General features: G+C 46.4%; 1 protein-coding gene across 3 annotated transcripts in view; it reads left to right on the top strand.

The window, feature by feature from the left end:
- Window positions 1-2,479: 2,479 nt before the first annotated feature.
- dab1a (DAB adaptor protein 1a) overlaps window positions 2,480-13,469 on the top strand; it is a 39,827-nt gene continuing 28,837 nt past the window's right edge. For all 3 annotated transcript variants that reach the window (XM_061297774.1, XM_061297773.1, XM_061297775.1), the window contains exon 1: window positions 2,480-2,738. The gene's annotated coding sequence lies outside the window, so the exon portion shown is untranslated. The remainder of the gene's footprint in view (window positions 2,739-13,469) is intronic.

Below are 13,469 nucleotides of genomic sequence, written 5' to 3'. Positions count from 1 at the left end.
ATGCATTTTACAACTTGTTGTTCGCTAACAATTCAAAACATGGACATTTCCAAGGATTTCCAAGGATTTCCACTTCAGTGCCTTTCTGTGACTCCGTCCTCGTCATCATGCTGTTTGCTAGCGTAACGCTAACTTGAAAAGAAGTAATCCTATACTGAATTGCAATCGCATTATCGAGGCTCAAATTGGCACAACCCAAATTGGAACCCTAACCTCAGAACCGACATGCTTAACCACTATACCACCCTCCCGAGATGCAAAGCTAGATCTATCCTCACCTGCGCTAACAAGCTAACCTCGGCACGGCCCGCCGAGCCTACAGCTGTTTTATTCATTGACGGCGCGGAGAATGGAACGATTCATCCCCGTCACGTGTCCAATTAGACTTCCCGTCGCTCTTGTCTCTTGTCATCTCGCCGCGACGTTTGTAAAAATGGGAAGCGGCGCGGTGTCCAAATGGAGGCGAGCCCCGTTTTTGTTCCCGAAGCGCACTCACATAGCCTCATTTATTCCCAATGTGTGCGTGTGTGTTTGTCGGCTGTGTGCTACATTAGCCTCACAGTCACAGGTAATGATCTCATCTTCCCGCTGGCGTTGAGAGGCACAAAAGGAGTCGCTCTCACACACTCAGATTGCAATTGTATTGTTGCTCTAATGGGCTACCTGACAAGCGTTTTTTTTTTTAAAGCCGAGCCCCCCTCACTCACTCCCACCTCTCTTCTTCTTCTTCTCCTCGCCCCGCAGGTGCACCTTTGCCCGCCTCTGAGGAGCTCTGACATGGATGCCAAGTGTGCTTCTGCTCAGGTAGGTCGCTCAGTAAGAAGGCGTTTTGTGCAAGCGGCATTTATTTGCAGTCTGGACGCCGAGGGGCGATCGGCTCCTGCTCTGAAGGGAGTTTTTCCCCAAGTCTCCAGTAACCCCATTGCTAAAAATAGCCCCAAACTTAGAAAGCACGACTTGCCCTCCTCACCTAGTCCCAGTGCCCTAGCTCGGTTGTCATGGTAACGAAAGCGATGCTCGAGCAAGTTCACATTCCGGAATAAAAAATAAAAAAACGTTTAGTGTCGGAAAGATTACCCGGAAGGTCGAAAGCGCTTCTCGACATGAGCCGCGCGTGAGAGCCCCAGCTTGTGTGTTTAACCGAATGAGGACAACATTTATGGGAACGAGCCAACCTTGAATTATTCATTCACGATATTGAGAATATACACTGCCACTATTTTGGTCGAGCTCCTCTCCCCCCCTCCCCTCAGGCCTCTCCGCCGCCAGCATCGCCGCACATGCCCAGTTAAACAGAGGCCAAGCGAGGTTGCCATCCCGGCGCTTCGGTCCAACAGAGCCGGAGATTTTATTCTGTCTGTGATTTTTCTACACTTAAAGTCTTTCGGAGTCACCTCGGCCTTGTGCTTTTATCGAATCAAAGCTCCGATCGGTCTGCATTGACCACGCGAGTAGCGTCAAATGGACTTTCGGTCCGGCCGCTAATGCAGAATGAAGCAGGCCGTTAAAACAAAGCCGTAAAAAGGAAGTTGGGTAAATATCAGCACTTCATTAGCCGCTTTTAACAATGCCTGGTAAATCACTGCCGGACATTTTCAGAGCCTCCTTTACTTTACGGCCAGAACAACTTAAATAAATAAAAAAACGTGCAAATAATTTAGTTTTAGTTTTTTTTTTTTACAAACGTAGTTTTTGTCATGTTCAGATTCTGAATGGATGAAATCAATCTTAAAGGAGCCAAGACCGGTTTTGTATGGCAGGCTAAAGGCCGTGGCGCTGTTGCATTGTGGGAGCTTGTAGGTGAAACGGGTCGCCGCTAATCTCATCGCGCTGTCGTAAATTCACCTCCAGACGTATCGACGGTGCCGGGAAAGGACGGCGCTATTTATTGATTGTTTTTTTTTTTTTTAGAATAGGTGACATTTGTCACCAGTGCAATATTCCAAAAGTAAAATATTGCATTTACAGTTTAGAATTTCAAATTCACTTGGTTGTTTCATTTCGCACTCCAGAGACCCAACGGCACAAATCACGACAACGTGCAACCCCCAAACCTCGTCGATGTGAGGCACACCGCTGGCCCACTTTGCTCCCCCCCCCCCTTTTTTAAATTTCCAATGGGATGTGCCAACCTTTTAATATTGACAGAAAAAAAAACATCAAATGCCCTGCAAACATAACACTTTCTTTTTTTATTTCCAAAGTCAATCCGAGACTCTAGTCCCTCCCCTCACTCTCCTTTCATCTTCTCCTTCCTCATTATAGTTTGGTAATATACATTTCTGCTCAATCTCCCCCCCCCCCCCGTCCCCATCACTTTCCCTACTCCTTGAAAGCTACAAATAGGACAGTCAGGCATCGGAGGGGTTAAGAGGAGCTCGGGCCCGCCATTGGCTAACGTGCGGCAGAAGGAGGTAACCAGGCAACCTCGGGGAGAGCGAGAAAGAGAGAGAGAGGGGGGGGGGTTGAGGAGGAGGTGCTGAAAGAAGACCGGCATAGTTTGGAAAAAAGGGATTGAGAGCGAGAAAAGATGTGAAGAAGCTTGCGCGCGCTCTCCCCGGCATGGAAAAGTGGATTATTGCAGTCGCTGCAACTCTCTGTGGATGTGCGGAAAAAAGCAGCAGGAGGTGAAGGAGGCGCGCGGGAACGCCACTGAACCTGCTTTTCAATTATTCTCCTTTTTTATTTTCTTCCTCAAAATGGGAAGTAAGTGTGCTCCTTTTAGCTGCTGTGCAAAGGTAAGTGCAGAACAGGTGTTTTGGGGGGGGGGGGGTAGTGTGTGTGGAATCACTACAACGCAAATTGTGCTGGTGCATTGAGATGTTGAGTGCGTGTGTGTGTGTGTGTGTGTGCACCCCCCCTCAGTCAAACGTAGTGTGTGTGAAGCCGCGCTGCTGCATCTCAGCGGCGTCTCCTCTCATCAGCTTGTTGCTAATTCAACCCCGTCAAACCGTGAAAGTTATTTTGAGCTCCTTTGCCGTCCGCTTCGACACGTTTTAGCGTCGGGCTTGCCCGGGGTGCCGACGGTTTGCGGGCGGGGGGTGTGCAACCTAAGGCCCGAGGGGGCTAAGTTGGATGAGGATACGTTGAGGGTTCAATCGGCTTGTCAAGTTGTTTTATTTCCATTTGTTATCAAAGGAGTCATTTTGATCTTGTGCATTCTTTTTTTCACATTTCGCACGTGTCCCCGAAATGGTCGTAATGGGGAAATTGTGGCTTTAAGAAAGGCTCTGATGTTACATTGCGACTCGCAAAATGTCTTTCCGCACAGTCAATCTTCTTGTCATGTTATATTAAGCAGTACCCAGTCAGCTTGGACCACCATGTGCTCATGAAATTCTAACTCTGTCGGTTGGCTGACTTTTTTTTGTGCCTTGCTTGCTGTTATGTTTTGAAAAATTGTGGGAGCTTGACCAATATGTATTCTTGACAGCAATGCAATGAAGTAAAATGGAAAATATGAACTTTTATTATTTCTTTTAAATCATGGGAAGTCTCAGAGGCAACTTCTAGTTATCTTGAAATGTTTTTTTTTTCATTGCACTGGCTCACACTGAAATCTGCTCCTAGCATGCTTAAAAGATTAGCGAATATTACATGTAATATTATGCTGTGGCTGTCAATCAATTTTTTTTCCCCCTAATTAACATTCATCTTTTATAGGGCAAGGAGCTTTTTTTTTTCTTAAACTATTTCAGCGAGTGCCCTCAGGGTAGATTTCTCATCAGCTCTCGTATTGAATGATTGATTGAATGAAATCTTAAGTGAACATTTGCACTTGCATAAAAGACCAAAATAAATGCAAGGTATTGATTTTTTTTTTTTTCTTCCCCCTTTTCCTCCATTGCCGCTTTCACCAAGTTAAGCTTTTCTCGCAATTACCCCCCACCACTTCCTCTTACATGCGCTTATATGGGCCCTGCAGGCGAGCCCGGTCGCCATGGTAACCCCTGGAGTATTGTTTGGGTTCAAAGCAAGACAAACTATTGAGTGCTCTCTTATGCCCTCCTTCAAATCTCAGCTTCCCAAGCTCTCGCTTTCTTGGGCTCGTCTCATTTTGTTTTACCGGCGCTGGTTGACCGTTTTTGGGGAGAAAAAAAAAGTCGTTTTGAGCTTTTTTGTGCGTCACCCAGAACTCCCGTTTGTTGTATTTCGGCCTTAATGTTTCCAATTTCAAAAGAAATCAATAAAAAGTTTCAAGGAAGACATGTCCGAGTAACTTTTCAAACCAGAAGGCCTTAACGTAACATTTTCGAGTAAGACATCATGATCCAAGGCATACCACGTCAACCGAATTATGCCTGTATTGTTTCAGCGCCATGGCAACCGGAGGCGGAGCTATGAGTCATGACGAGGCGAGCAACTACGTTTTGAGCCGCGCGACCTCAAGGCGATTGGATTTGGCTGTATTGTTGACCCGATCAATGAAAAGTGAGCCTTGTTATTATTATAAAACCGTGGCTCATTTTTTGGGCTAGCATTGCGCGACGCAGGCTTAGACGCAGTGTCGACATGGGGGTCCTTCTTTACGGTGCAAGTCCATTTCTGTCTTTCATGATGAGACCGGCACTCCTCGCAGCATGAGCTAGAGATGTTGCAAAAGCACTCGTCTGCGGCTTCTTAGAACATTTTAAAATAAGCATGAAGTGAAAGCAGCATGACGCGTCCCTTCAAGAAGAGGTGTTCCACTCTGTTGCTGTTCAGTCCCTACCGTGCCCTTCCTCCCCCTTTTTTTTTTTTTTTTTTTCTCGTGTAATTATCAACCACACTGCTTGCACACTCCACAGGGAATGTGCTCGCTTGTTTGCTTGTGTATGTATGCGCTCCGTTTCGAGGCCTTTTAGTCCCTGGAGGGAACCTGTAATACCCAATATGTTTATTATTTTGCTAGTGCTGGTGAACAAATCATACTGGATCATAGTGAGACTATCTTTCCTCAAAGCTCTAATATATACAGGAGAGGTGCAAAAGTAGGTCTACAGTAGGATCACATGGGTGAAAATAGTATATAATAGTAATATAGTATGATGGATGTATTTTTTTTCTGCTATTTCGACTTTTCAAAACTGCAGATCTACTTTTGCACCCTTTATACTTGTATGTGTTAAAAGAAATGTTTCATCTCACATGCCATCCATCCATCCATCCATCTATCCATCCAGTCTAGATTCCCCCCATCCATCCATCCATCCATCCATCCATCCATCCATCCATCCATCCATCCATCCATCCATCCATCCATCCATCCATCCATCCATCCATTGCGGTTCTTTCGCCGCTGGATGCGAGATGGCGCGGGTCAATCCAACAGCTAATCTGCCACTGACGGCTGTAATCTCTTAAAACACTCGCAATCCAGCAGCAGTGCTGGGATTAGCATCTGCAGACACACACACACACACACACACACAGACACACACACTTGTGCGCACATTTTGGGTGCACAAGAGAAAAGCGCAAACAAACACCAGCCAGTATATTACCCACTTAAAAGCCCGCCAGCAAGTGGCGACGCTGTAGTCTTTATTCAACGAGCGCAGTGGCTAATGAACACGAGCGCCGGTGGGGGAGTTAGCGTCGTTAGCGTCGCCGCTGATGGCGCTCACTCAGAAACTGCAGCTTGGGGCGAGAAAAAAGTTGCAAAGGAGCAACCAATAAGGCAAAGATGTTTTCCTCGGAGGATTTAGTCTTTGTATCCCTCCTCCTCTTCCTTCCTTTCGCTTACTAATTAATTTCCAAGCCTGCATCTCCTCTTTGTTGTCGATATTAGACGCGCTTCAATAGCAGCGGTTAGCAACGTTCCTGGCAGCACCTAATTTAACTTCTATCCAATCAACATTGGCGGCGGCATCAGAGGGCGGGGTTTCGGATCAGATCAGGAAGACTCAAATCGCAACATAATCCAATATGTAATCCAGTAGCACCTTGGACTTTTCCATGCGTCCTGTCCATGTGATGCTACTTAGTCTTGAGACCTTCATGATTTTGTTAAATGGCGCCCCACTGATGGACTGTGCCGATGTTGACATATGTTGAAATACCAAAAGAGCGTGCTCTTGATAATGTCACCGTGCTTCCTGTTGACCGCAGCATGCCGCCCCCGTGTAGCACCGATGACATTTTCCTTTTTAGCCTTGTTTACTGGCACACACGCGTAAGAGGATTTGACCCGCGTAAATACACATTAGCGACACGCTAACAAAGACCCAGGCCTCTCCCGTGTGTACACACCCCAAATCAGAACCGCCAGAGACAGTTAGCGACGTGCGGCTTTAGAAGCTTTAGAAGCTTGTAAGCGTGCGTTTATTATATTAGTCAAGCTTTTTTTTTTTTTTGACGAGGAATAAAGCGACCCGGTGCCGTCGATTTCACGTGTTTGCAAAGTAGCTTAAATCTCGTCTCGCGCAGTAGCAACACGCGTTCCAGCTCATCCCGACACGCCGACGAAATGACTCCGTTTATTTGCCACTAATGAAGTTATTAAAGTTTGCTTGCAAACAAAATAAGTAGCAATTACAATTTTTATGAGTTTATTGATTATCTGAAAAATACACATTGTAAAGGTTTCAGAATTCCGGCTGCCACGGATCGCCTGGTGCGTTTTTTTTGGAGGTCGCAACGTCGAAGCTAGCTATTAGCTATTTTTCAGACGCGCTCATGATATGAATGCCAACAACAGATGATCAGGCTGCTATTATGCAATTGTAATTACACTAGATTGCAATAGCCTTCACTCAACTCTCCATTATTGTTAAGATGTAATTTGCTGCCTTTGATATACGGTTTGCCGTCTTTGGTCCGTCGTGTTTTGAATTTCAAATGTTGCTTGCAACTTGGCTGCTGTGAAATAGTGTCGGCCTCCCCGGTGGCAACAAAGAGCATCTAGCCGCGACAATTGAAAGCTTACAATGGCAAGGTTGGGACAGGGTGGCATGTGTGTATGCGCCTTTTCTCCGTAATTGCATCCGCTCCCTTTCCGTATCTGTACATTATGATGGGCGGCTTTCAATTAGCGCGACTCTCCGCCAGATAACAGCGGCTCCCCGTCGTAGCGCTCTGTTTAGCACGATAAGTCACTTTTTGAAATGAGGGGCGTTAAAGGACCACCCATTCAGCCTCGGGGTCTGTTGCGTGTGCGTATGGAACTGGATTAATGGAAACTGTGAGTGGTTAAACTGATTTGATTGGTTTCTGTGACGTGTGGCGAGAGGAGTCGTGGCCGATTGAAGTGTCCGATGCTCAAGCCCTTCTGAAATGTGCCCAATTGTGACATCACAACGGCAAAACCACTCCATTGGAGTTACTGCCGAATTGACCAGAGTAAATTGAAGCCTTGTGGATGAAGTGCTGCCTCCACAAGTGAAAATATAAGCTCCGCCCTCCTGGTATCATGGCAACGGAAGCAATTTTTTTTTTTCGAGAGGTCGGTTAGATAAATGTGCCTTGATGGTGGAAATTACACACTCTGACTTGGTTCTCGATTGTAAATGGATCCTCGATTGAGGTTTTATGGTGATTTGCCCCCCCGACCCCCCCCCCCCCCCCCCCACCTTCTCTTTTACTCTCCCGAGAAGGACTTAATGATCCTGGGCCTGATGAACGGCTTCTCCTCGAATTTGTGCTGCAGGGGAGATTTGGAATCCTGCATATCTGCCGGACATTCCCGGGATTGGACCTCCTCACCGGAGTGGATTGACCCTGGGCAATTTATTAGCCTCGCTGCTGACATTCATCACATGCTTGCCCTCAGGGACACGCACACGCATGTGCACACACATGTGCATTAATGCAACAAGGCAGCACCTGGAAAAGGTCGGACTCTTCTGAACGTCGTGACCCCGTTGCTTAATTCAGCGTTTTGTGGAACCTGATAGCATATCTGAGGCTAATAGTCGATTTTAAGGAAATGATCAATGGTGGCTAAATATTTAATTAATTAATAACTAAATATATATTTACTTATGTTTTTTTTTTTTTTTTTTTAATTTATTGAACTAGATAGTGTTTTTTGTGGTCGAATTCTCCATTGCATTCTCCATGCAAGCCCATTTTCTCTTGTTGTTCTCACCTGCAACCTCATCAAACACTTGCTCCCATCACCATTCAGTCCACTCCACACTGCATTAGCGCCGCAGCCAGCCGGCTTGCGGGCGCATGCGAGCGCATATCAATGCCCTCGCATGCGCCCGCAGCTACTACTGTACTCTATCTTAATCTGCAGTCTATTAGCATATTCGCAGTTTGTGTTTTTCTGCCAGTGGAGGCATCTGACAGGCCAATTTCACAGCAGCGTCGGCCTCCATCTCGCTCCGGGCTTCCGGCGAGAAGATAGGGAAGGGTGGGGAGGGTGGGGGGGGGACGAAAGCGCTCAGGTCTTTGCCTTCTAACAGTTAGCCTCTCATTGCATTTACCTGCATGAATAAAGAATCTCTTTAGAAGCCACCTCCAGGGCGACATCACAACAATGAGGAAGAAGCCTTTATTATATTGTCACGATTGCTGTCACGTTGCTTTTCTTCGTACGGCACCGTATCGCTTCAGCAGTTATCTCGAGGCACTTTCCACTTTGAGACAGTCAAGGACTCGTACATTTTATGGAGTGGTGCCCTGAGATGCCAGTTTAAGTTGTTCCATGACCACACTTGAAGTCAAACGTGCTCCACACTGGACTTGAGTTAGCCGGGGCTCGATTTGGCACCGTCTAAGGCCCGTTCTAGTCTCCCAGAAACCAACAGTTGAGTTGGCGTTCAATTCTGGGGCCTCTGCCGTTTTCATTCTTTCTGCTGACCGTCAGATCGGCAAAGATACTTTGCATTCAAAAGTTGAGACAAGGTCAGTTTAGGTTGACCCGCAAATTACAATTTAGTTCATTGTGAAATATCACCCGAAAATCCAATACCATCCCTAATTTTTTCTTCGTAGTCTTTTTGTCACTTTTAATCCCCACTGGTATATTTTACACTCAGCCTTCTTTATTGCTCTTTTGTCTTTATCAATCTTTGTCCTCTTCCTCCTAACCCCCCCACCACCCCCCCTCCCCGGTCCGGTGTCTATGCTATCGTTAGCGGCACGGCGCTATGATGGATGGCGCCGAGAGGCCAGGACATTAACGGGCTGGGACGCTGGCGTACCTGTACACACACACACACACACACACAGTCTTGGTGTTTCCAACGTATAGAACAAATGGTGACATTGAGTTGCTCACCAAGAGTGTCGTGTTTGGAAATATGATTTATTTTGACGCTAAATGGGCTGCTCTCCCAGGAAATGAGAGCGATTTGGTGATTTCCAATACAACATTGAGTTGGCGTTTTATTGTTCTGTGGTGTAAATGGAGCATGTTTTGCTCAATGCTGAATAAGGTACTTTGAATTAAATTGGAATTTTTTGTCTAGGGGAAAAAAAGTTGCATTTTTTGGCTCAATGTCGTTGTTGTGAAAGTGGAAAGCGTTTATGTTGTTTTTTTGAGTCGTCTGCATTTTGGGGAAAGAAAATGTTTGAATGCTAAAACCCTGCCCCTGTCTGTGCCACACACACACAGGATTTTTTTTTTGTATTGACTCTGGGCCCCCCCCCCACTGGGGAGCGAATGGCGACGTTCTGTGCTCCCTGGGAGAGTTCACGCCGACCGACTGATGGACCGCAGGGTGTTGAAAGGCTGGCTTTCTGCCAGAGCTGCTTCACCTCCAGGAGCACATTTCCGCATTTTGCCTTTGTATGCATTTGTGTTGGAGTTGTAGAAAAGTTCAAATCCTTCGTAGGTGGGTCTGTTTCCCACTCCATCTGTTGGTTAGACTTTCGTTGAAAAAAAAATCTCACTTTGGTTGGGTAGTCAAGTGACATGAGAGCAGGATGTTTATTGATTTTTTGCGCTCTCGTCCGAGCTGATTAAGGCTAGCAGGTTCCGCGGTGCAGTGGCCGCATCCCTTGTCATCTCCTTCCAATATGTTTATTTTTATTCTTTGATCATGGAAGGCCACTATTGATTTCCAAGCCTATCCAGTCAGACAAATGATTTCTGGTGGTCATTTTGTCAATTTCCCTTTCGCTTTGTGGGACCCTGTCGCTCGGTAAGGAAGCGAGGTGTCAATCGCTTTTTGAACTCCATCCAAATTGAGACAACGCCGGAGTTCACGCAGACACACACACACAGGGGGAAATGGGACATTGCCTTTGTGGAACTTTTCCAAACTACCTTCAAATGTTGCTTCCTTGTTTGACAGCAATTTTGCAGTGAGACATGAAATCCGTTTTTTTTTTTTTTGTATGCGTGTTGGATTGTTGGAAATAACGTAAACACAAAGTAGAGCAACAGTAGTTTTTCTTTCTTTCGATCGCTCTTCATCTATTTGGATCTGTCTGCCTGCGGCGACGCCTTGAGAGGCATGTGGCAAGTCGGCGTGTGTGTGTGTATGCACATGTGCGTGTTTTTGCACAGCCATGATTAAGAGTTTTGAATAATTGATGATTGCATCCCTCATTAAGTCCCAGTTGTGCTGCTGCAGGCTCCCCCGCTCTATTTTTACACCCAACAATTGTGCTCCATTCCACTTTACAGATGGAGTCGATCCATCACTCACTTTAGGCGCGGCCGAGAGGGGAGGCGGGGGGGGGGGGGCGGCATTGAGTGGCCATCGTTAGCAGAGCGGCGATACGATGAGCGTGACTTCCATGACGATGGCATTTTTGCGCTTGAAAGTAGCATTGTGATTTCCCGCAACGTAAGAGCCGACGAACGAAATCGCCTTCAAACAATCCAATCCGTTTGAGTCATGTGATCAAATGGTAGGGCCGCCTGTTAATAACTGACATCCATTCGGTACGTCGGGCAAAGTTCAGCCATGGTGCTGCGTCCAGCGGGTAACCTGACTTGCTGAAGCGACACTCGGTGATCAATTGTAAGTCGTGTTTTTTTTTATTCCATATCTTCCCTCTTAGTTTTGCTCACCTGGTTAACGTTGAGGTAGTCCTTCAAACATTAGCTTGGATTGCCACGTCTTTTTAATTTGTTTGCAGTTGAATGATGGCGTTGGACAATCTGTCCGAACACTATGAATGTGTTGCTATTCTGAAATAGGATCTCGGTTCTCAAATGGCAACGATGGTGATACTCCGTAATGGACTTTATTTTGAATTATGTCGGGACTAAACTGGCTTTGGTGATCTACTTCCTGTTATATCAAAATAATGTTGAGCTGATCATAACGCATACATTGTTGACAGGGATAACCTTTAGCACGCGCAGACACCTGGATTATTCATCTACAAGGGTGTGGAGCTGTCCTGATAATGAGCGTAAAATGTTCTCCGTGTTTCGAGAAAGGCTTCCTTAAGATTCAAGATGAACCGAATCAGCTTGTTTAAAAAAAAAAAAAAAAAAATTTGTGCTTCAAAATTGTGTCAAGAGATCATAAAGACGAGAATGCAAATCGAGAAACAGCTCGTGCCCTCTCTCGTGTTCAATGATATTCCATTGTATCCCATCATGCCCCATTATGAGCCATTATGCTTCTTAGTGTCTCAAAGTTTGTCCCATACTGTGCCATAATGTCCCGTGATTTTCCACTGCATCACATCGTGTAGCACCTATCATGTCCATTTGTCCCACAATGTCCCCCATTGGGTTCCATAAATGTTCCATTGCATCCACATGGACTCCCATTAGATTTCCTATCATGTGTCTCATTTTGTCCTATTATAACCCAAAGAATGGCCGGCTGGGTGTTGCTGTTGATGTTGAACTTGTCGGATCAGGACTTCTCGTCCTGGTTTGGTCCTAGTCTTCACTTAACGTTTCCAAGTATTATCAACAGGGTCGGGACATGAAATGTCCCAAAACCTAGGTAGCATCCTGATGACGATGGAGAAAGTAGTCGTATTTCCGTTCATCTGGCAGACTTTATTGATTGGTGGGCACTCGGCTCCCGTTGGAAGCATTTTGGCCGCCGTTACACAGACACACACACACACACACAGATCCTGACATCGCCAGCCTGTTGGCAGCATTCCATTTATGGACGTCCAATTTACGACACGCTCTGGTCTACTTGCCAGACTTGCCTAAGGCATGTTCACATCCCACTTTGACGCTACTTTTAGCTCAGACGCCTGCTCACACACTTCCAGGTCAAAGCTCAGCTGCAACGCTAGTTATTAGGGATGTACATCTCTAATCCGAAAAGCTGACGTGACCCTTTGCATTACGTGTAAAGCTTCTCCAGATGCCGTCGGATTCACTTCAATTATGATACGATTCAATCCACTTCCGATACCATTCACTCCGAGGTATTATCAGTTGCAGTTACTTTCTGATACCATCCACATATTATACATTCTGATCCTGTTACCGATTATTCTAGTTAACTGCAGATCTGATAGTATCCATTTCAATTCGATACAGTTCGCTCCAGTTGTAATACGATTCGTTCCAAACGCGATTGGATTCGCTCCGATTACTATCATTCGATTCGCCGGCCATCGCATTATAGATAATTGTGATGATGTATGAAATTCCCCCCCCCCCCCCCCCCCCCAAACCAACTGGTGATCTCTTAAGATGGATTGCGTCGCACTTCCTCGAAGAGCTCAAAGGCTTTTGGGCGCGGGTTTAGATATCACTCTGTTCCTCCTGCTGGGGACTGTGGCTCAGAAGCAGTATTGTGTCTTCTTCTGGCTTTCTCCGGAGGAACGAGCATATGTCTGGAGCCAAGGAGACATCTGGAGATGGGCTCGGTGGCACTTCTTTGCCGCGGACTAGCAGATGTTGTGTTTGCAATGTGTTGGGTGCATTGTGCTGGTGTAGAAAGAAGCCTGAACTCTTCATTGGAATTTTATAAAAGCTTCACAAGGGGACCTTAAGGTTTCTCTTGTCCAGCCTTAGCGTGCCTGCGAGGAACACTGGGTCAAGTGTGTCTGTGTTTCCTGATCCAAGTGGAGGAATTGACCGAGCCACCTTTCGTCACAGCCGGTTTTAGAAAAGCTTGGGCTCGAAGGGGGGGGCAATGAACAAAATTGGAGGACACAAAGGCGAGAGTGGGGAGGAGTGTGGAAGGAGGTTTTACGCTCCATGCTTTCTCTCCAGATTTGACTTCCTTCGGCTTCCCATTTGCCCACCCCCCACCCCACCGGGTTCATTATGTCTTCTCTGTTCCCTCACCCTTTACTTTTCTTCCCACTCATCTCTCTTCCCTCTAACCTCTCCCACCCTGCCTCTCTCTCCATCCATCCATCCATCCATTTGCTGGAGCAGCCCCGCAGATAATGCCTGTAATTGGAGTGACTCGCACTTTTCCAGTGTGTTTGGACCAGATAAAGAATATTGTCAGCGTTTTGCCGACACGGCCTCGGCTGTCGGAATTAAATGGACTCTGTTCTGTTCTGTCGGCAGCAAATTAAAAGGCTCTCAATTCATCTGCTCTCGCCCGAGGCTTACAGGGGGCCCTTCTATTCACATAGAAACATAGTCG

Source organism: Syngnathus typhle, linkage group LG14 (assembly GCF_033458585.1).
Source record: "Syngnathus typhle isolate RoL2023-S1 ecotype Sweden linkage group LG14, RoL_Styp_1.0, whole genome shotgun sequence".
In the NCBI taxonomy this organism is placed as follows: Eukaryota; Metazoa; Chordata; class Actinopteri; order Syngnathiformes; family Syngnathidae; genus Syngnathus; species Syngnathus typhle.
This window is presented reverse-complemented; position numbering and strand designations above follow the sequence as displayed.